Source organism: Argopecten irradians, chromosome 1 (genome assembly GCF_041381155.1).
Source record: "Argopecten irradians isolate NY chromosome 1, Ai_NY, whole genome shotgun sequence".
Classification (NCBI taxonomy): Eukaryota; Metazoa; Mollusca; class Bivalvia; order Pectinida; family Pectinidae; genus Argopecten; species Argopecten irradians.
In genome coordinates, this window is record NC_091134.1 from 49,323,863 (window position 1) to 49,347,421 (window position 23,559).

The 23,559-nt window shown below is 35.3% G+C and overlaps 1 protein-coding gene across 2 annotated transcripts in view; it reads right to left on the bottom strand.

Moving 5' to 3' along the window:
* LOC138331174 (potassium voltage-gated channel subfamily KQT member 1-like) overlaps positions 1-23,535 on the bottom strand; it is a 56,217-nt gene extending 32,682 nt beyond the window's left edge. For both annotated transcript variants that reach the window (XM_069278658.1, XM_069278650.1), the window contains exons 1-2: positions 23,202-23,535; positions 6,675-7,342 (exon numbers count right to left, since the gene is read on the bottom strand). The gene's annotated coding sequence lies outside the window, so the exon portion shown is untranslated. The remainder of the gene's footprint in view (positions 1-6,674; positions 7,343-23,201) is intronic.
* Positions 23,536-23,559: the final 24 nt, after the last annotated feature.

Sequence of the window (23,559 nt, forward strand, 5' to 3'; positions counted from 1 at the left end):
GGTCCTGTAACTCTTGCAAATATTGACAGATTTTGACAGTATGGAACCCATCTAAGATCTCGATCATTAAAGATGCTCCACCGCTGACAAATTGTATTTTTTCACTATTAAAAACAGGATCAGACGATTTAGTATTTTTCTTCACTTACAAAAGTTACTTACTTTACACCATTACCACCTTTGAAAAGTTTAAACTTCTAATTTTACTTCTAGTTAAAAATATGAAATATAATTAATTGCATCCCGAAAAAATTCCGTGTCACTATATCCTATATGGAAGGAAGTACTGATTGCGCAGGCACCAAAGACGAAATGAATTATTCTATACTATTTTTTGTGTTAATTAGGCATAAATATTAACGATTAAACACCAATTATTGTTCAAATTATATCATTTTTAAATGTAACTCTTGCAAATATTCGGCCGATTTTGGAGCAACTCTTTAATATCAAAAGCAACAAACCAAATTTGGTTGTAATCGGACAATAAATATATTTAAGTTATCGAGCGGAAACCATGGATTTTTCTGTTTTGATGATTTTAAAGTCCCGTAACTCTTGCAAATATTGACGAATTTTGACCATTATCAAACTCATCCAAGAACTCATTGATATAAAGCAATTTATGAAATTTGGTTGAAATTGGACAATAAAAAATATTTAAGTTATCGAGCGGAAACCATGGATTTTCCTGTTTTGATGATTTTAAAGTCCCGTAACTCTTGCAAATATTGACGGATTTATACCATTATCGAACTCATTTGAGATCTCATTGATATAAAGCTATATACTAAATTTGGTTGAAATTGGACAATAAATACTTCAGTAATCACACGGAAACCGTTTCCTGGACGCTGACGACGCCGATGGCACCGACACCGACGCCGACGCCGACATAGTGATACGTAAGTGTCGCCCTTGCGTTGCAGGCAACACAAAAATCAGTATATTCTGTGTCAATTCAGCCACTTCTGTGATGTCTTTATCGTCATGAACATTTCATGATACAAAATATGATTGACATAAGTGCACCTGCCTGATTATAAAATCATGATGGGACAGGGCAAAACAGAAGGGGACGAACATGGCTAAAACTTAAGGTGCCCCAAATATTTTAGGTAAAAAGATTGGAAAACTGTGTGATTGTGCCAATATTGATGAGAATCTAAAAATTTAAACTGCATGTAACCACAAAAATTTAGCTAATTGTCAATTAGGAACATCAGTTTTTATTAATGTACATATGTATACGTCAACTTTAAGCAAAAGCCATTGATATATATTGTACATGCACTATTTATACTGGTACCTTTGGGATAGGAAGTGTCAAATAACTTTTCCAATACAGAAATTAACAGTAAACCTCTGAACATTACTAATGACAGCAAAAAACACACCCCAATAAAGAGCAATTACTTTTAAAAGAAATTTTTAAAACGTTTGACCTGAACATTTAGCCGATATCTATCACCATTAAATGTGCTGATAAACCTGTGTATTTTGTTAGGCAACAGATGCACCACTTAACACAACAGGCACGCTATCTTCAATATACAACATAGTAGGTGTTCTCAGGATACATGTGGTTCTGTGTAGTGCCAAAAGCATGGTCACTTAAAGCAACAATTTTATCATCAGACCATCAGTACAACAACTATGTTCCATTATAATCTAGGACCTACATCTCTGAATACTTTTTCTTACAATTCATTTTCAATCTACATTCCAACAATATTTTGAATAATCTATATATATGTATCTAATACTGTCATCAATACAAGGTCAGCTGCAGTATTCATAATAATTAATATTAATACAAAGATCTGCTCCAACAAAAAATATTGTTGTACATAATGCAGCCATAGTTGTGTTTTTTTCTGTTTTGCGTCCGCGTGCGGGTAGGTTTTGTGCTGTTGTGAGGCAAAAACAAACACAAGTTTGTATTTTTTAGATTTCGTAAAAAGACGTCCAAAAATTAAAAAAAATCCGGAAAAATGCCCGTTTCCGGTTTCAATTTTAGTCAATTGTGGCAAGCATCACCTCAACGCTTGACTCACATCGAATACACTGATCTCGCAATCGCTCAAGCGCCGCAAGGACCACGAGAAGGCATCTAGCAATCGAGATTCGATGCAGGATGTTTTCGATCTTTTTCTCTGAAATATGACGGGGTGAGGACGGCTGAAAAGTTGTCATATTCAGTCGTATACATTTTGGCCATTTAGAATAATGAAACGATAACATATCGATATTACCACAAGCCCTCCACCTCTGGGATGCGGGTTCGAATCCCATGTGGGGCAGTTTGCCAGGTACTGACCGCTGGCCGGTGGTTTTTCTCCGGGTACTCCGGCTTTCCTCCACCAACAAACCTGGCACGTCCTTACATGACCCTGGCTGTTAATAGGACGTAAAACTAAACAAACCAAACCACATATCGATATGCATTCCAAGTATGAGAACCAAACTTATTCGCAGATTCTTTTTTGGCCAGTGCCCGAGCTCGAGATACAATTTGTTTACAAGATTTTAAAGAACAATATCTGTTTTGGATAAAACTCTGACTCGCCTCTTGAGGTAACCTTAGGAATAAATTGTTAGAGGGGTTTGGTATGTTTGGTGCGTTCTTTGAGTTAAAACTTCAAGATTATAAAAAAGATGAAAAGTTTCTAAAGTTAATGCCTTTGGCATCATGATTTCGACGAGTAAAATTGTAATACTAGAATATCCCAATCCAAGTAAGTGTGCCGGAGGCTAAGTTCATTTCAGGTTATATTATTAAAAATCTGCTGATGTACTTTTGATATTAAATATATTAAATCATTTTTATAGATATACTATTAAAATCCATAGCAATTCTTTTGACTGAACAAAGAGACATCGCTGATTGGACACACGTACATGTATTTATGCACACTGTTTCTTAGTCAAATAGTGTAACAGACTTTTTTTCTTTGGTTTAATTAAACTTCCAAATATTAAAAATCATATTGTAGTTTTATTCTAACAGACTGTATGTCGATTATGTAGTTGTCGTAGAAGATGAAGTACATTTTGTTCTTCTCTGTCCGGCATATTCTGAATTAAGAGAAAAATACATTAACAGATATTTTTATCATAGACCAAGCGTGCATAAGTTTATAGAATTATTCTCTAGTAAAGATGTTAAAATTTTGAATATGTTGGGTAACTTTTTGTTTCGTGCAACAGAGAAAAGAAAAACTCTGCTCACAATTAATTAAATGATAAAATTGCTTTTTATTTGCCGTCAGCATCAACGTGGGTTCTGTTGTGACCACGTCTTTTATACATATGTAGCTTATTAGTATACTGAAATACTGAAATATTGTCCTCCGCCATCTTATACTTGTATACATTGTATGTCATATTATAATGATAATAATTGTACTGTTCACTATATGTTTGTTATGCATTTGGATGAAATAAAAAACTTGAAACTTGAGAACAGTTATGACAGCTTGGGTTAATGAAAGTATGAATCGCCATGGTCAGTGCTGACTTGCAGAGAATGACAAAGCAGAATTATGATGGATGTACTGTTGTCAGGGTGTTGCATATGTATGTATAAAATACAGAAAACAAGTTCCAATTCAATGCATATATAGGCTATTATTAAATGTTCTTTTTTATAAAGGCTATATTATATGGAGCAACAGCATTAAATAGATTAATTTACAACAGACACCGTGAAAAACACTATTTTCTCATGCTTCAATCTGACAATTCTTTTAATAATTTTTAATGTTGAAATATGTTTGTTGCATTCAATTTTGTGCTCCATACCAATGAATCATTAACAAGGAGATTATTTATGAAATATTGTCTATTCTACCACTTGCAAGAACAAAACTGGTTAAAGTGGAAGCATCCCAAACAAAGCGTGGGCTCCGTGTTTTTTTTATTCGTGTTTGTTTTTTTCCCCTTGCTGGCTGGTAGGTTTTTGAGAATCTAAAGGACGCAAAACAGAAAAAAACTTAACTATTGTTGTACATAATGCAGCAATACCTAATCTCCTCAGTGCTAAAACTTATTGGTACATTAACTAAATATCTACACAACTAGTTTCAGCAATCTATGAAGTATGCATAACAACTGTGTTCTAAATAGTGATGTTCCGATCTGCAGAATCTCATCAATTTAGCAATCCTTGTACTAAATCAATACAACATTGTTCTAGTGATCCTTGTACTAAAATCTCCTCAATACATACAACATTGTTCTAGTGTTGATAAACTAAATCTCCCAAATACAACATTGTTCTAGTGTTACATGAACTAAATCTCCTCAATACAACATTGTTCTAGTGATACATGAACTAAATAATTAGATCTCCTCAATACAACATTGTTCTAGTATTACATGAGCTAAATCTCCCCAATTTAACATTGTTCTAGTATTACATGAACTAAATCTCCCCAATACAACATTGTTCCAGTATTACATGAACTAAATCTCCCCAATACAACATTGTTCCAGTATTACATGAACTAAATCTCCTCAATACAACATTGTTCCAGTATTACATGAACTAAATCTCCCCAATACAATATTGTTCCAGTATTACATGAGCTAAATCTCCCCAATACAATATTGTTCTAGTATTACATGAACTAAATCTCCTCAATACAGCATTGTTCCAATGTTACATGAACTAAATCTCTCCAATACAACATTGTTCTTGTGTTACATAAACTAAATCTCCCAAATACAACATTGTTCTAGTGTTACATGAACTAAATCTCCTCAATACAACATTGTTCTAGTGATACATGAGCTAAATCTCCCCAATTTAACATTGTTCTAGTATTAAATGAACTAAATCTCCCCAATACAATATTGTTCTAGTATTACATGAGCTAAATCTCCCCAATTTAACATTGTTCTAGTATTAAATGAACTAAATCTCCCCAATACAATATTGTTCTAGTATTACATGAACTAAATCTCCCCAATACAACATTGTTCCAGTATTACATGAACTAAATCTCCCCAATACAACATTGTTCTAGTATTACATGAACTAAATCTCCCCAATACAACATTGTTCCAGTATTACATGAACTAAATCTCCCCAATACAACATTGTTCCAGTATTACAAGAACTAAATCTCCCCAATACAACATTGTTCCAGTATTACAAGAACTAAATCTCCCCAATACAACATTGTTCTAGTGATCCATTAACTGGATCTCCTTAATATTACTCAATCTCCTCATTGAACATCTTTATTTCCATAGTTATATAAATATAATCTAAATAATTTTGTAAATTACATCAACAGTCTCCTATTTCTTCCTGTATCTCTGATACAACTTTGTTCCATCCATGTACATGCAATTCTGAAGCATAAAAGACCAGCTAATGGAAAAACTTATTTACTAAATCTATTTACTGGATCAATGCATTGACTGTCAATATCTCATGTCACAGAGTTATCGTATTTCACGTTTAATTTAGCAGTAAAGATTTATCAGAATCAATCCCAGCACTCCCTCCAGTCTGTAACCCATTGGTCGTAGGTGTCCACAACATGTATAGGGACACAATGGATCCAAATGAAAACAAATTGGATCAGTGTCACTGTATTTCCTGTTTACAGAGAATGTGGGTCAAGTCACTTGGAACTGAAATAACTCTGTCCTTCATTCTAACAAGCCAAAGGGGAAGCCAAAGATTTAAGGGGTTTCCTGGAAATTCGATTTGACTTTAAGGATCCTGATAATTGTGAAAATCATAAGGTTAATGTAATTTAATTTTGAGATTTTGAATAAAAACCAGTAATTATTTTGAAAAAACAATTTGAGTTTAATGCAATTTCAAATAAAACATAACCAGGATTGGATAATGTTCTAAAGTGACGTTATATATAGCTTCAAAGTTGAAATTTGAAATTTAGTATAACTGTTTTGGAATAAAAAAGTTTTGTTTTGAATCTTTCTAAACATAAATTAAAACAGGATCATTTATTTATTAATATTTATGCTATCTGTAGGCCCGTTCACTTATTTGGGACTCATTCTTCACTTATATTGGGTACTCAATGATTAATTAGGTGATGATTAATTAGACACTTATTTTAGATTCAATGGATTCCGTGTTATAGGGTGCTCATTTGGGCATTTATTGGGTACATTTAGCCCATTGGTCTTAAATGCAATGTTACACAACATGTTGTTATACACAACAAACGAATCCAGTATACCAGCAACATCAACTATTTCATAGCATCTTGATGACAATTACACCACAGAAGTATAAAAGAGAAGCTTTTAGGATAGTATAGTGACAGGCGCGTTTATTGGGTTAAATACAGTAGATGATCAAACAATTTATAAAACATATGTGATTCCTTTCTATCTTTAGATTTTGCTGAACAGGCACTATGAAATAACATCACAGACATTTGTGTTATTTCATTATCACTTTCTCTGCAGTGTTCAGGTTTTTACACTCTGCCTATGTGTACTAGGTAACTTACCTATAAACGAGGTTATATAAAACTTCGGGTACATGGAACATGTTAACGATGTTTACCGATTCTGATCATTACCACCTGGTGACCTTTGATATAAAGGTAAATTTATACTAAACCTGGAGTCTGGTGCACTTTTATATACAAAAACACTGACAAAATAAAGATAACAATACTTACCATAGCAAAGAGTCCTCTGAGAAATGATCCGGGGGAATTGATCTCTTTTGACGAGAGATGCGCAAGTTATGGTCTCATAATATCTATCATTATGTCTGTATCGAGAAGATCAGAATACAACAGTTTACGATGAAAAACAATTTGTAGTGTCCACACCTGGATACAGCTGCTGATCCGTCGATGGATATTCCATTTATCTGCGTGAAAATCCTTCTACGGAACATCTACAAACACTTAGTTCATTAAAGAAAAAGTTGCTCTGGTTTAACCCGAATCGCTGATGAATATCACGTTTATCTACATAAAAATCATTCTATGGAACAATATCTACACAATTACCAGTTCAGTTGTTTTAAGAAAATGACTTGAAGTTTACTTATTTCAAACCATGTACCTATCACAGCATGAAGATCAAATCACAGTAACCAAAGATCCTGATATGCAAAACAATTAATCTGAAAAATTAATCTCTGTCTATTCAGTAATAACATCCAGATAACAATTATACTGAAAACAAGTCGCCTTGGTGAGATGTTGATGAATTGACCAGGTCAGGATCTCCTTTTCATCACGTTGTGGGTGTTCTGGTTTGTGTATCCTGAATGGCATTCCTCTGGAATCGTACTGGACATTGAGCTGGCCCGTCTCTGATCACATAATCCTGGAATCTGAAACACACAACCGAGGCATAACAAATCAATGGTGATCTGGTCTGGCGAGCTCTGTGACAATACCGCTACAATCAATATTGTCTGTTTCCATAAACACAGGTGAAAAGCCCGATGACGATTGGCAGGGACAACCTACACGTCCTTTAGGGCCGTTCTCTATTGGAATCAGATAAGTTACCCCCTGACTGTATAATAGAGTATCTGCCAATACAGGAAGGGACAGTTTACATGTATTCAAGTTACACTGTGAATTTGTCTCCATTATGCTTGCCAATCTTTACATAATTGATGCCATGAACTTCATAACAGAACAGTATAATTATTGGAGAGGAAGTTGTGTGATTTACAGCCAAGAAGAGAGGAAAATAATGTTTCCAGGGTTATAGTTAGGGTATTTTTAGTCTCATTACCGAGAGACTTTTTGTATCCTCTATATATCATGTTCGGATGTGATATTAGTTGCTATGATGTTACCAGGGAATGTTTTATGGTTGATATAACTATTTTTAATGCATTCTTCCACGACATGATAATCATTGACAAAGAACAAGACTTTAAGTAATATAACCTTATAATATCTACATTATATACATAAAAAGAGCCAAGAAGAACTTCTGTTTTCATGAAACCTTAGGATTAAACCATTGATTTTTTAATAGCACTGTAAATTTTGACTCCAATGGTAAGTGGCCTAGTATGTCAGAGAGCATTACTCTAACACTAGACAGTAAAATGTAGTGTATGATAATAGGAAGCCAATTATTCCTTGATTGATTTGAAGAGAATATTAAAGACAATGACCTAATTAAAGCTATCTAATTTTTCACAATCAAAGCTCCCCTTGTTCATTTTCTTGATTATTCATCCCTAAAACAGCTAATAGGAAACCATAAGAGTTTTCCCTGAGCTGTTTATATATAGCAAATGTACCTGACATATTGAAAAGAAATAATATCAAATCCTCAATAGCACACATATGCAGAAACAGTTTTACCTAGCACAGTGACCTCTCCCTCCCATTTGTAACAAAGGGGCATAACATTAACAATAATTCTGATATAGACTACACACATTTACATAAATGTGACATTTGTCTGAAACATCATTACATGGATTTGTATTATAATGCGACTTTGATAGGGATAATCATGTATTATGGACTTCTATTAGGTCAAAAAAAAGTAATGTCTGTTTAGGGTTACCCGAACAACCCTTTTTTTTTCCTGACCTTAATTTATTTTCCCCACTTTTCTACAAAAAAAATAATAAAAAGTCTGGATAATGATCTCAAACTTCAGTTCAAGCCATTACTGTAGAGTGAAAGACACTAAAAAACAAAAAACATCCTGACCTACCGACCCTAATGTTTTTGCCAATGTAACCCGTATATTTTTCTTTGGCATATCATAATGATATACAGCCAACATAAGTTGTAAGTGATCAGTTAATACGACACAGTATGACACATTACACACGTCACCTATTACCAGGTTAATTTGTGTTGCCGCCTGCTCACACAACCTCATCATTAATTAAGTGATAGATCAGAACCTGGGGACACCGTCTCTATAGATTTTTGTCTGAAACATGAACTGAGTAAGAACAAGAGGCCAACTTGTACTCAGCCCCCAACCTTTTGTAATAAAGGGGCATAACTCTGAATAAGGTGAAGTTGTCTTGTTCTAGTTTCTATCTCAATGACTCAGAAAAGATTTTGATTAAGAGAATCTTTCACCCCCTTTGGGGCGAGACAGGACAATCTCAACCCGAGGGGTAAGATTCTTAAGTTGTCAAACACGAGGCTGTGCCGAGCATACTTTAATAGTGCTATCTCAATGACTCCAGACTTTGATAGTGCTATCTCAATGACTCAGAAAAGACTTTGATAGTGCTATCTCAATGACTCAGAAAAGACTTTGATAGTGCTATCTCAATGACTCCAGACTTTGATAGTGCTATCTCAATGACTCAGAGCAGACTTTGATAGTGCTATCTCAATGACTCAGAGTAGACTTTGATAGTGCTATCTCAATGACTCCAGACTTTGATAGTGCTATCTCAATGACTCCAGACTTTGATAGTGCTATCTAAATGACTCTGAGCATACTTTAATAGTGCTATCTCAATGACTCCAGACTTTGATAGTGCTATCTCAATGACTCCAGACTTTGATAGTGCTATCTAAATGACTTTGAGCAGACTTTGATAGTGCTATCTCAATGACTCAGAAAAGACTTTGATAGTGCTATCTCAATGACTCAGAAAAGACTTTGATAGTGCTATCTCAATGACTCAGAAAAGACTTTGATAGTGCTATCTCAATGACTCAGAAAAGACTTTGATAGTGCTATCTCAATGACTCTGAGCAGACTTTGATAGTGCTATCTAATTGACTCCAGACTTTGATAGTGCTATCTCAATGACTCAGAGCAGACTTTGATAGTGCTATCTCAATGACTCCAGACTTTGATAGTGCTATCTCAATGACTCCAGACTTTGATAGTGCTATCTCAATGACTCAGAGCAGACTTTGATAGTGCTATCTCAATGACTCAGAAAAGACTTTGATAGTGCTATCTCAATGACTCAGAAAAGACTTTGATAGTGCTATCTCAATGACTCAGAAAAGACTTTGATAGTGCTATCTCAATGACTCCAGACTTTGATAGTGCTATCTCAATGACTCAGAGCAGACTTTGATAGTGCTATCTCAATGACTCTGAGCAGACTTTGATAGTGCTATCTCAATGACTCCAGACTTTGATAGTGCTATCTCAATGACTCAGAAAAGACTTTGATAGTGCTATCTCAATGACTCCAGACTTTGATAGTGCTATCTCAATGTCTCAGAACAGACTCTGATAGTGCTATCTAAATGACTAAGAGTGGACTTTGATAGTGCTATCTCAATGACTCCAGACTTTGATAGTGCTATCTAAATGACTTTGAGCAGACTTTGATAGTGCTATCTCAATGACTCCAGACTTTAATAGTGCTATCTCAATGACTCCAGACTTTGATAGTGGTATCTAAATGACTTTGAGCAGACTTTGATAGTGCTATCTCAATGACTCAGAGTAGACTTTAATAGTGCTATCTCAATGACTCCAGACTTTGATAGTGCTATCTAAATGACTCAGAGTGGACTTTAATAGTGCTATCTCAATGACTCCAGACTTTGATAGTGCTATCTCAATGACTCCAGACTTTGATAGTGCTATCTCAATGACTCAGAGCAGACTTTGATAGTGCTATCTCAATGACTCTGAGCAGACTTTGATAGTGCTATCTCAATGACTCCAGACTTTGATAGTGCTATCTCAATGACTCAGAGCAGACTTTGATAGTGCTATCTCAATGACTCAGAAAAGACTTTGATAGTGCTATCTCAATGACTCTGAGCAGACTGTAATAGTGCTATCTCAATGACTCAGAATAGACTTTGATAGTGCTATCTCAATGACTCCAGACTTTGATAGTGCTATCTCAATGACTCTGAGCAGACTTTGATAGTGCTATCTCAATGACTATGAGCAGACTTTGATAGTGCTATCTCAATGACTCCAGACTTTGATAGTGCTATCTAAATGACTCAGAAAAAACTTTGATAGTGCTATCTCAATGACTCCAGACTTTGCTAGTGCTATCTCAATGTCTCAGAACAGACTCTGATAGTGCTATCTAAATGACTAAGAGTGGACTTTGATAGTGCTATTTCAATGACTCCAGACTTTGATAGTTCTATCTAAATGACTTTGAGCAGACTTTGATAGTGCTATCTCAATGACTCCAGACTTTGATAGTGCTATCTCAATGACTCCAGACTTTGATAGTGGTATCTAAATGACTTTAAGCAGACTTTGATAGTGCTATCTCAATGACTCAAAGTAGACTTTAATAGTGCTATCTCAATGACTCCAGACTTTGATAGTGCTATCTAAATGACTCAGAGTGGACTTTAATAGCGCTATCTCAATGACTCCAGACTTTGATAGTGCTATCTCAATGACTCCAGACTTTGATAGTGCTATCTCAATGTCTCAAAGAGGATTTTGATAGTGCTATCTCAATGACTTTGAGCATACTTTAATAGTGCTATCTCAATGACTCCAGACTTTGATAGTGCTATCTCAATGACTCCAGACTTTGATAGTGGTATCGAAATGACTTTGAGCAGACTTTGATAGTGCTATCTCAATGACTCAGAGTAGACTTTGATAGTGGTATCGAAATGACTTTGAGCAGACTTTGATAGTGCTATCTCAATGACTCAGAGTAGACTTTGATAGTGCTATCTCAATCACTCTGAGCAGACTTTGATAGTGCTATCTAAATGACTCCAGACTTTGATAGTGCTATCTCAATGACTCTGAGCAGACTTTGATAGTGCTATCTCAATGACTCAGACTTTGATAGTGCTATCTAAATGACTCCAGACTTTGATAGTGCTATCTCAATGACTCTGAGCAGACTTTGATAGTGCTATCTAAATGACTCAGAAAAGACTTTGATAGTGCTATCTCAATTACTCTGAGCAGACTGTAATAGTGCTATCTAAATGACTCAGAATAGACTTTGATAGTGCTATCTCAATGACTCCAGACTTTGATAGTGCTATCTCAATGACTCTGAGCAGACTTTGATAGTGCTATCTCAATGACTCTGAGCAGACTTTGATAGTGCTATCTCAATGACTCCAGACTTTGATAGTGCTATCTTAGTGACTCCAGACTTTGATAGTGCTATCTCAATTGACTCTGAGCAGACTGATAGTGCTATCTAAATGACTCAGAACTTTGAAAAGACTTTGATAGTGCTAATCTATGACTCCAGAATGATAGTGCTATCTCAATGACTCTGAGCAGACTTTGATAGTGCTATCTAAATGACTCAGAAAAGACTTTGATAGTGCTATCTCATGACTCCAGACTTTGCTAGTGCTATCTCAATGTCTCAGATCAGACTCTGATAGTGCTATCTAAATGACTAAGAGTGGACTTTGATAGTGCTATCTCAATGACTCCAGACTTTGATAGTGCTATTTCAATGACTCCAGACTTTGATAGTGCTATCTAAATGACTTTGAGCAGACTTTGATAGTGCTATCTCAATGACTCCAGACTTTGATAGTGCTATCTAAATGACTCAGAGTGGACTTTAATAGCGCTATCTCAATGACTCCAGACTTTGATAGTGCTATCTAAATGACTCAGAGTAGACTTTAATAGTGCTATCTCAATGACTCCAGACTTTGATAGTGCTATCTAAATGACTCAGAGTGGACTTTAATAGCGCTATCTCAATGACTCCAGACTTTGATAGTGCTATCTAAATGACTTTGAGCAGACTTTGATAGTGCTATCTCAACGACTCCAGACTTTGATAGTGCTATCTCAATGACTCCAGACTTTGATAGTGGTATCTAAATGACTTTAAGCAGACTTTGATAGTGCTATCTCAATGACTCAGAGTAGACTTTAATAGTGCTATCTCAATGACTCCAGACTTTGATAGTGCTATCTAAATGACTCAGAGTGGACTTTAATAGCGCTATCTCAATGACTCCAGACTTTGATAGTGCTATCTAAATGACTCCAGACTTTGACTATCTTGATACTTTGTAGTGCTATCTCAATGACTCAGACTCTGAGCTATCATGACTCCAGACTTTGATAGTGCTATCTCAATACTCTGAGCAGACTTTGATAGTGCTATCTAAATGACTCAGAAAAGACTTTGATAGTGCTATCTAAATTACTCCAGACTGTAATAGTGCTATCTAAATGACTCTAGACATAGTGCTATCTCTGACTCCAGACTTTGATAGTGCTATTCTCAATGACTCTGAGCAGACTTTGATAGTGCAATCTCAATGACTCCAGACTTTGATAGTGCTATCTTAGTGACTCCAGACTTTGATAGTGCTATCTCAATGACTCTGAGCAGACTTTGATAGTGCTATCTAAATGACTCAGAAAAGACTTTGATAGTGCTATCTCAATGACTCCAGACTTTGCTAGTGCTATCTCAATGTCTCAGAACAGACTCTGATAGTGCTATCTAAATGACTAAGAGTGGACTTTGATAGTGCTATCTCAATGACTCCAGACTTTGATAGTGCTATTTCAATGACTCCAGACTTTGATAGTGCTATCTAAATGACTTTGAGCAGACTTTGATAGTGCTATCTCAATGACTCCAGACTTTGATAGTGCTATCTCAATGACTCCAGACTTTGATAGTGGTATCTAAATGACTTTGAGCAGACTTTGATAGTGCTATCTCAATGACTCCAGACTTTGATAGTGGTATCTAAATGATTTTGAGCAGACTTTGATAGTGCTATCTCAATGACTCCAGACTTTGATAGTGCTATCTAAATGACTCAGAGTGGACTTTAATAGCGCTATCTCAATGACTCCAGACTTTGATAGTGCTATCTAAATGACTCAGAGTAGACTTTAATAGTGCTATCTCAATGACTCCAGACTTTGATAGTGCTATCTAAATGACTCAGAGTGGACTTTAATAGCGCTATCTCAATGACTCCAGACTTTGATAGTGCTATCTCAATGACTCCAGACTTTGATAGTGCTATCTCAATGTCTCAGAGAGGATTTTGATAGTGCTATCTCAATGACTTTAAGCAGACTTTGATAGTGCTATCTAAATTACTCAGAGTGGAGTTTGATAGTGCTATCTCAATCACTCTGAACAGACTTTAGAAAGTGCAACCTGAATGACTCAGAAAAGACTTTGAAAGTGCTATCTCAATTACTCAGTGTGGAATTTGATAGTGCTTTCTCAATAACTCAGAGCAGACTCTGATAGTGCTATCTCAACAACTCAGAGTGGACTTTGATAGTGCTTTCTCAAAGACTCAGAGTCAAGTCTCAATTACTCTGACTTTTGAGTTTTATTTCAGTTACTCGGTTGAGTTGATATGATTAATGATTACCAATGAAAAATTTAAAGTTACCAAATAAGGATTGTACCACTATGACTAACAATTACCTGTGTCAAAGTCATAAAGATTAAGTGTAGTACTACCAATCAGGATGACTTAGGAATGGGCACCACCTTAATGGTCAATAAATAAGGTTAAAACATGGCAAAAAACACTGATACTGACAATGCAAGTTAAAAAACATGCAGTTGAAATTAAAAAAAAAATATATTAACGAAATTTTTTTTTTCAAAAATTGTTTCTGAGACATCCCCTAGTTATGACAGTGTGGTATCTAAGGAAGTGGCAGCCATTTTTCTTTTGCTCTGCTTAGTAACCTTCACTGGCCAACCCCCTATATAAAGCACGGGGCACTTGACACACGTGTATCATTCTAAGCATATCTTGTCTCAGATACACATGCCCCGATATTGCAAATAACAATGTCAAATTGAAAATAAACACTGCACTCACCTGACAATATTTCATTGAAGTAATAGATGAATGTGTTGTCAGCTATATCCCAACATATGTCCAATATGAACTAATAAAACACTTCAATATACACTAAGTTTTACACGTACATGCACAACGACACGTGTGTGTCCTTGATAGTTTGTCGCTCGTTCGGGTCAGGTACATAGTCACGTGTATATGGTCAGTTGAGTGCGTCGGGTACGATGATATACGTGGAGATATGTGGACGGATTATTTTTGGATTTCTATTCACTTGCGTTGGAATTTTATTTTGAGAAACATCTAAATGACAACTTAGAGGAGTTGACATGTTTTCTTGCTAAAAAAGTCCCATATAGTTTTACAGGTGAGGGTTTTTTTTACCTATTTGTAGGTGATATAACCTGTGGACTGCTAGGTGTATAGGTACATGAATGAGCGCACGTGTGTCGATTCACGCGCTTTATATAGGGGTCGGTGAGTCGTCGGAATGTAAAACAAAAATGGCTGTCCTCAACCGGGGAATGTCTCATAAACGATTCTTGGAAAAACGAGTATACTTATTTTTAAAAAAAAATCATGTTAATAATTTTAACTTGCATTGTCAGCTTTAAGATATGGAATCATTTTAATTTCATATTCCCAAGAAATGGCAGAAAATGAAAAATAGATATAATTTCACTTTGTGATCAATAACGAATGTGAAATGTAAATATCATAACAAATCACTTTAAGGAAAACCCAAACTACTCTCCTTGAAAGAAAATAACCTGTTAGACACAGAACGATGTTGTTAGCAGCCCAAGCAGAGACAAGATAGGCCATTCCTTGTCATATTACCATTTCCATCCTGTAGAAATGTTTTCATCTCGTACAAGACGATAACACCAGATCCAATTATAGCTTGTCAACACAACTGATAAATTTCCTATCATCATACTATAATTGTCCTCACTATCCCAACACACTTCACTATATTCAAATTTTCTTAGCAGGGAAATACAATTTACCATGTCTTATATCCAATAGGAAAGTTTGTCAAATATATCACAATAATGATCCAATTTGTTTCTGAGCTCAGAAAAAAGACTGCATGCTGTTTTTGTTGGTGAAGCACTCTGTATACATTTTGAGTTGGAAAGAACTCCATTCTCATAACAGCAACAGCAGCATTAGGCTTCAGCCACAATAATCAGTCTGTTTTGATCATGTTGTCAACTTTTTACACCCCCAACATGAAATGGAGTGGCACATAGTGTTATCTATGTCGGTCCCATCCCATTGTATCACACCCATCCCATCCTACTTTGATAAAATGAGGTGTCGGCAATGATGTAATACAGACCTTAGGGATGTCTTGTCCTTTTTTGTTCTTTTGGTTCAGTTTTATTAGTTAAAGTCCTATCAACAACCAGTCTCATTTAAAGATACATATGCCAAGTTTGTTGGTGGATGAAAGTCAAGAGTACCCTGAGAAAAACCAACGACCAACAACTGCCCAACATGGGTTCACACTCACAACCCAGAGGTCACCGGGATGGCTTGTGGTAATATGTCAGGACATCTTTAACCACTCGCCAATGGGACCGTGTTTATAAGTTTAACTGGTCCTAGTCTCTTAACATGTTATAAATCCAAACTATTACAAAGAAATATTCAGCTTATACATTGCATGCTTCCAAATTGTCTTTATCGATTTGAAAAACTTAAAAATAACAGTGTTTTAAGCTTAGTCTTCAACACATTAAAATATAAGGTCATGCATTAATTGATTAAATTCTGAAATAGCAATTTGGCAATCTTTGAACCTAAACTGTGTTACCCAGTACAAACTCTATTTTACCCTCAGTAAATAAAATTTGAAAATGTCATTTCATTTCTAAAGTTCTATTTCAAGTGACCTTAACATTTGATGTAGAGATTAAAAAGCCAGGATTCTTTTTCCTTTTCTTATAGGGTTCTATTTTATCAAATTATCTTTTACTGATGCCTTCCAGCCTTACAGAACATGGGCAGTTTTCTATGCTCAAATGTGGGATTAAATTTGGATCTAGAAAACAGTTTTGAAAATCTATTTTAGTAGTAAAGATTCACTCACAAATGTCTTTCCCAAACCACACAAGATTAAGTTTTAATGCCCATAGGCAGAAGGAATACAACAGTGCTATCTAAAGCCCATTAATGAAAATTAAATGTTGGTTAGTGTTCAGGTTTTTGTAAAAAAAAATGGTTAGTATGGTTTTTGTTTTTAAAAAAAAGTCAGCTTTCCTGGATGTAATCACTTTATATTCCAGCTATACTACTCCATATGGCTGAAAAAGTTGTGACATGGATTGGGAAATATCATAACCTATTCAGGTCAAAGTGTCCCTATAGGACTAAGAGAGGAAGATGGCAAGTGAGTAAAAGTCTATTACATTAAATTATAATGACTTTGTCCTTGTCCCTGGAAACATAAATCCTAGACAACTCAATCAATGTATAGAGTTTGATTGAAATCATGCAGCTGTTCTTGGAACACTGATAAAAGGTGAGCATACAAATGTACGGACACACAGGAAACACTAATATTCCCTCACTGAATTCCACAAAAGTGAATTAATACCACAAAAAATAGCAACTCCATCTAAAATGGATTGGCTGCAATTAACCTCGCCCTTATTGGCGAAATTGATATTGGATGTAAAATCTTTACAAACATTTCAGAGAATCAGATCATTTACATAATACGATTGAATTTCTTCCTATTTGTGATAGCAGACACCAATGCAATAGAGTTGTCACTATGTAAACATTGAATGTGGTTTAATTAATATGTCAGTTTTGTTTGTTTTGTTGATATGCTCCATTTCCGCCTACAAAGCAATACTTTTCTGAATTAGTTATGGATGAGAGCAAACAATGAATCCTTGCTGTTCCATTGTTAATTGCACCTCTCTCAAACTTCCATCACAAAATAAGACCAGGTACAAACTGCGTCTAATACTAGTTAATACTGGAAAAGCTAGATAACATGAAAACCATAGACTAAGAGTCACTCATTAAGGTGTCTGGTGAGAAATATTTTCGTTCTTTTTTCACTTAGCAGTTCCAGGTATATAATTGTTTAGTCTTTTAGGGCCAATGTCTACACTCTGTCAAGCTGCTATCCCATGAGTTGCTGGATATCACAAAGAGACATAACATTAACATACAGCAGCCTCACAAAATATACAGTTATTCACAAATACAACATAAATATACAGCATACTGCCAAAATATACAGATTATTCACACACACACAACACAAATATTCACACATAACACAAATATACAGCATCCTCCCAAAATATACAGATATTCAAATACAACACAAATATACAGCATCCTCCCAAAATATACACATATTACACACACACAAAAAGATCTTTTTATTTTTATTCCTTGTAACATACTAATCAGCTCCTTGAAGTTGAAATCTTTATTATTAAATCTAATGTTTAGCTCAGCCATAGAAGAGAAGGTTGATATCACAACGTCAGCAAAATTGTTCCTGTCTGACAGGTCTTGGAAAAGAAACAAAATCTTCAAATTTATTATTAAACCTACTGTTTCCATAACAATACATTACAAAAGTATTAGATAACTACCCAATGTACAATAAATTATCAAATTATCAGACATGGTCATCTTCTTCACCTCTGGCTATTAATATTGTTGTGACCTCAATCCAAAATTTAATTTCCAGATTTGAGCATATAATTCTAAGAAAAATGAGAATAGACACACCCAACCTCACTGGATCAGGGACCATCCAACCATCCCCCCTCCCCATATCTCCCTCTCGATAACCTCACTTGCCAAGTTTGTAGAAAGGATAGGAAGAAGGGTACCCAGCCCCCCCCCCCCCCCCACCCCCCAACTACTTTAGTGTAGCCTGGAGGGAAAGAAGATAGTAAGTCTCAGTACATGTAAATTGATGATGAAGTACAAGCTAACAACATTAAAACCAGTATGTTTTGCTGCCAATACAAGTGTTCTGTTTATGTTGTTAGACAGAGAGCTGCCATCAAACCTCTAATTAGACCCAATAGTACACTCTAGTTCTGCAAGACTTAATTACAAGATGGGATCTATTTCTATAAACGTTAGATTAACGACAAGTGTCCTTACCAGTCTTAACTAGAGACTTACATCAACATCAGAGGGTGCAACCTGCAGAATTCTATCTCTGTCTGCTACAATAACATTTCACTACAGAAATCATGACACAATGCATCTATTTTTTTTAGTTTTAAAATTAACCGAAAAAAAATTTTGATCGATAAAACATGACCAAAGCTTAGGGTTGGTTTAGAGATTATGGTAATCCAGCGTTGGAAAGTCAAACACTGACCATGAAAATTGACATCACATACTATTTGTTTTTTGTGAAATTGATGGATAAATCTTAACCGTCTGTCCAATTTAAGGAAAATATGCATAAAATCTGTTTAAATTTAAGGAAAGACATTGCCATTATAAGCATGAATTACCACTCCCTAAAAAACACATTGTACTGTTAAATTATTTTTTTTATTCAGTTACCAGGTAGTTTGACCTCCACAACATCACAACTAGACATAACCATTTCTCACCTTACACAGATTCTATAGATATCACCATAAATAGGACAAGAAATATAATCAACCCAAGAAACATTTGAAATCACTAAATTCATAAACATAATTACTATAAGTATAACCTATACATCACTCTGCCCTGCCCCACTTCCTCCTTCCTTAACACTCATCCCTCTCACCATGTGTATGCAGCTTGTATCATTACAAGGCTTCCCTTTGTATATAACAGTTCTTCTCCAATAAATTCCTTTAATTTACAGGCCACATACTTTCACAGAAAAGGCCACAACCCCTAATTTATCAATCAATGCTTTAGCTGCAATTGAGATCCCCACATAAACAGTTCTTGGCAGTTAATTGGAACAAAAGGTTCGTTCGTGTGGCAGGATAACTTAGTAACCTTAAGTTTCTCATGCCAACTTATCTTAAAGTTCACTGAAATTGACCCACTGTATGACCCCTTAGTTAACCTCCTCCCCCTCCTTATTTGAGACAATGACAATCAAATGACATTTGCCATTATGAAAAATGCAAAATGTTTACTTCCATCAATAACCAAATAAAAATTTTTTTAATCTGTCATCCTTCAAAACCCTATAACGGTTTTAATATCTGAAGTTTGACCAATCAGGGCACAGTTTCATGAACATTCCTTAAATTTCAGGAATCCCTTAACTTAAAATTCCCCATAGGAAAGCATTACAGATTTTAAGAAAGGCTCCTTCACTAACTAAAGATTTTTCCTTAACTTCTGTAATGCTCTCAAAAGGGGTCAATTTGGCTATTTCCATATAAACGACTTCTTCTCTGAAACCAAGCATGGGATAGCACCCATAATGCAATGGTAGCATCCTTATAGGGTGGGGATTCAAAATTGCTTATTTTTCTAATTGTCAGAGTCTTGTGATAATTACTAAAAAAAACAGGTGAGCGATACAGGCCCTCTGGGCCTCTTGTTATTAAATCTAATGTTTAGCTCAGCCATAGAAGAGAAGGTTGATATCACGTCAGCAAAATTGTTCCTGTCTGACAAGTCTTGGAAAAGAAACAAAATCTTCAAATTGATTATTAAACCTACTTAGCCTAACTGTTTCCATAACAATACATTACAAAAGTATTAGATAACTACCCAATGTACAATAAATTATCAAATTATCAGACATGGTCATCTTCTTCACCTTTGGCTATTAATATTGTTGTGACCTCAATCCAAAATTTAATTTCCAGATTTTAGCATATAATTCTAAGAAAGATGAGAATAGACACACCCAACCTCACTGGATCAGGGACCATCCAACCATCCCCCCTCCCCATATCTCCCTCTCGATAACCTCACTTGCCAAGTTTGTAGAAAGGATAGGAAGAAGGGTACCCAGCCCCCCCCCCCCCCACCCCCCAACTACTTTAGTGTAGCCTGGAGGGAAAGAAGATAGTAAGTCTCAGTACATGTAAATTGATGATGAAGTACAAGCTAACAACATTAAAACCAGTATGTTTTGCTGCCAATACAAGTGTTCTGTTTATGTTGTTAGACAGAGAGCTGCCATCAAACCTCTAATTAGACCCAATAGTACACTCTAGTTCTGCAAGACTTAATTACAAGATGGGATCTATTTCTATAAACGTTAGATTAACGACAAGTGTCCTTAACAGTCTTAACTAGAGACTTACATCAACATCAGAGGGTGCTACCTGCAGAATTCTATCTCTGTCTGCTACAATAACATTTCACTACAGAAATCATGACACAATGCATCTATTTTTTTTAGTTTAAAATTAACCGAAAATAATTTTGATCGATAAAACATGACCAAAGCTTAGGGTTGGTTTAGAGATTATGGTAATCCAGCGTTGGAAAGTCAAACACTGACCTTGAAAATTGACATCACATACTATTTGTTTTTTGTGAAATTGATGGATAAATCTTAACCGTCTGTCCAATTTAAGGAAAATATGCATAAAATCTGTTTAAATTTGAGGAAAGACATTGCCATTATAAGCATGAATTACCACTCCCTAAAAACACATTGTACTGTTAAATTATTTTTTTTTATTCAGTTACCAGGTAGTTTGACCTCCACAACAGCACAACTAGACATAACCATTTCTCACCTTACACAGATTCTATAGATATCACCATAAATAGGACAAGAAATATAATCAACCCAAGAAACATTTGAAATCACTAAATTCATAAACATAATTACTATAAGTATAACCTATACATCACTCTGCCCTGCCCCCCTTCCTCCTTCCTTAACACTCATCCCTCTCACCATGTGTATGCAGCTTGTATCATTACAAGGCTTCCCTTTGTATATAACAGTTCTTCTCCAATAAATTCCTTTAATTTACAGGCCACATACTTTCACAGAAAAAGCCACAACCCCTAATTTATCAATCAATGCTTTAGCTGCAATTGAGATCCCCACATAAAGAGTTCTTGGCAGTTAATTGGAACAAAAGGTTCGTTCGTGTGGCAGGATAACTTAGTAACCTTAAGTTTCCCATGCCAACTTATCTTAAAGTTCACTGAAATTGACCCACTGTATGACCCCTTAGTTAACCTCCTCCCCCCCTTATTTGAGACAATGACAATCAAATGACATTTGCCATTATGAAAAATGCAAAATGTTTACTTCCATCAATAACCAAATAAAACAATTTTTTAATCTGTCATCCTTCAAAACCCTATAACGGTTTTAATATCTGAAGTTTGACCAATCAGGGCACAGTTTCATGAACATTCCTTAAATTTCAGGAATCCCTTAACTTAAAATTCCCCATAGGAAAGCATTATAGATTTTAAGAAAGGCTCCTTCACTAACTAAAGATTTTTCCTTAACTTCTGTAATGCTCTCCTATGGAGAATTATAAGTTAAGGGATTCCTTAAATTTAAGGAATGTTCATGAAACTGGGCTCAGAAGCCTCAGTTTCTTCTCCAAGGCAACAGTTGTAACCCTGGTGAATACTAGATTGGAAAATACATCCTGGCTAGAGAAAATGTTTCTCTAGCTGGATCGGTTGAGTACTATAAGACTCAGTAATCAAGAAGTCCTGAGTTTGATTCCTAGCGTAGGCAGTGATTATACTTATGTGAAAATCATGCACTCTGTTACACAATTATTGTGTCAAATCAGGCACCAATAGATTACAAGGAAATGTCCAGAAATATAAGTAATGATTGAGAAGTGGCAGTGACCAAAGACAAATAAAAATACTGACAAACTTATCTATAATACATGTCCCTTCTACTATATCATATATACATGTAGGTTTCTAATTGTAGAAGCTAAATCCTCACTTAAACTATAGATATGTCATATCATATAACAGTTATATGCACATTATATTTATTGTTTTGGATATATATATGTATTGTTATGTGTTTGTTCATTAAATGGTTTTTCCATATATAGATTTGATAACTGCCTTTAAAGCTGAATCTTAATTAGATATTGATGCTCCTAACAATATTACTAATCATAAGTAAATATATACTGCATTTTACATGAAGGAGATGTGTCATATATTACAATGGTTGATACTCTACCCTTCATTTGATGTCACCAACTGCATTTACTTTAACATATATTGTAGACAATGAATATTAATGCCACCAATTGTTTTTAGTGTGATAGATCTATACCATATCATATATATTGATAACCAATCCTTTATACTGAACCTGATGTCAATTTACGAATAGCAACAATACAATATATCAGTATAAAATGCACTGATACATGCCGATAAAATATACCTTTATAAATCCTGCATTTGCACTGTCATGACTACATTTACACGGAAATAATACCATACATACCACAATAGACAATATTGATAACTTACCATTGATAATCTGAGGTCCGTACACTAGAATACACTAGTATAACATGTACTGCACATAAAACCACCGATTACAGTCCTTCACAGATCAATCAGCCGGAGGACATGGTTCTCTCTCATGTGACACACACCTCACTGCATCCACTGCCTTCTCTACCCACCATCTACCTACTACAGCAATACTGTATAGAGCTGTATAGTGAGGAGCCAGAACATTTTTACTTTGTCACATTCAGAACCATGTAGACAAATCACACAGAGTTATAATCCAGGCTGCTGTGTTAGCTCTACCAGACATCCACGGCCTCCAGTTCTGTGTGGGGAGAGAGTATAGGGCCTACACTGCTGCACTGCCCAGCAG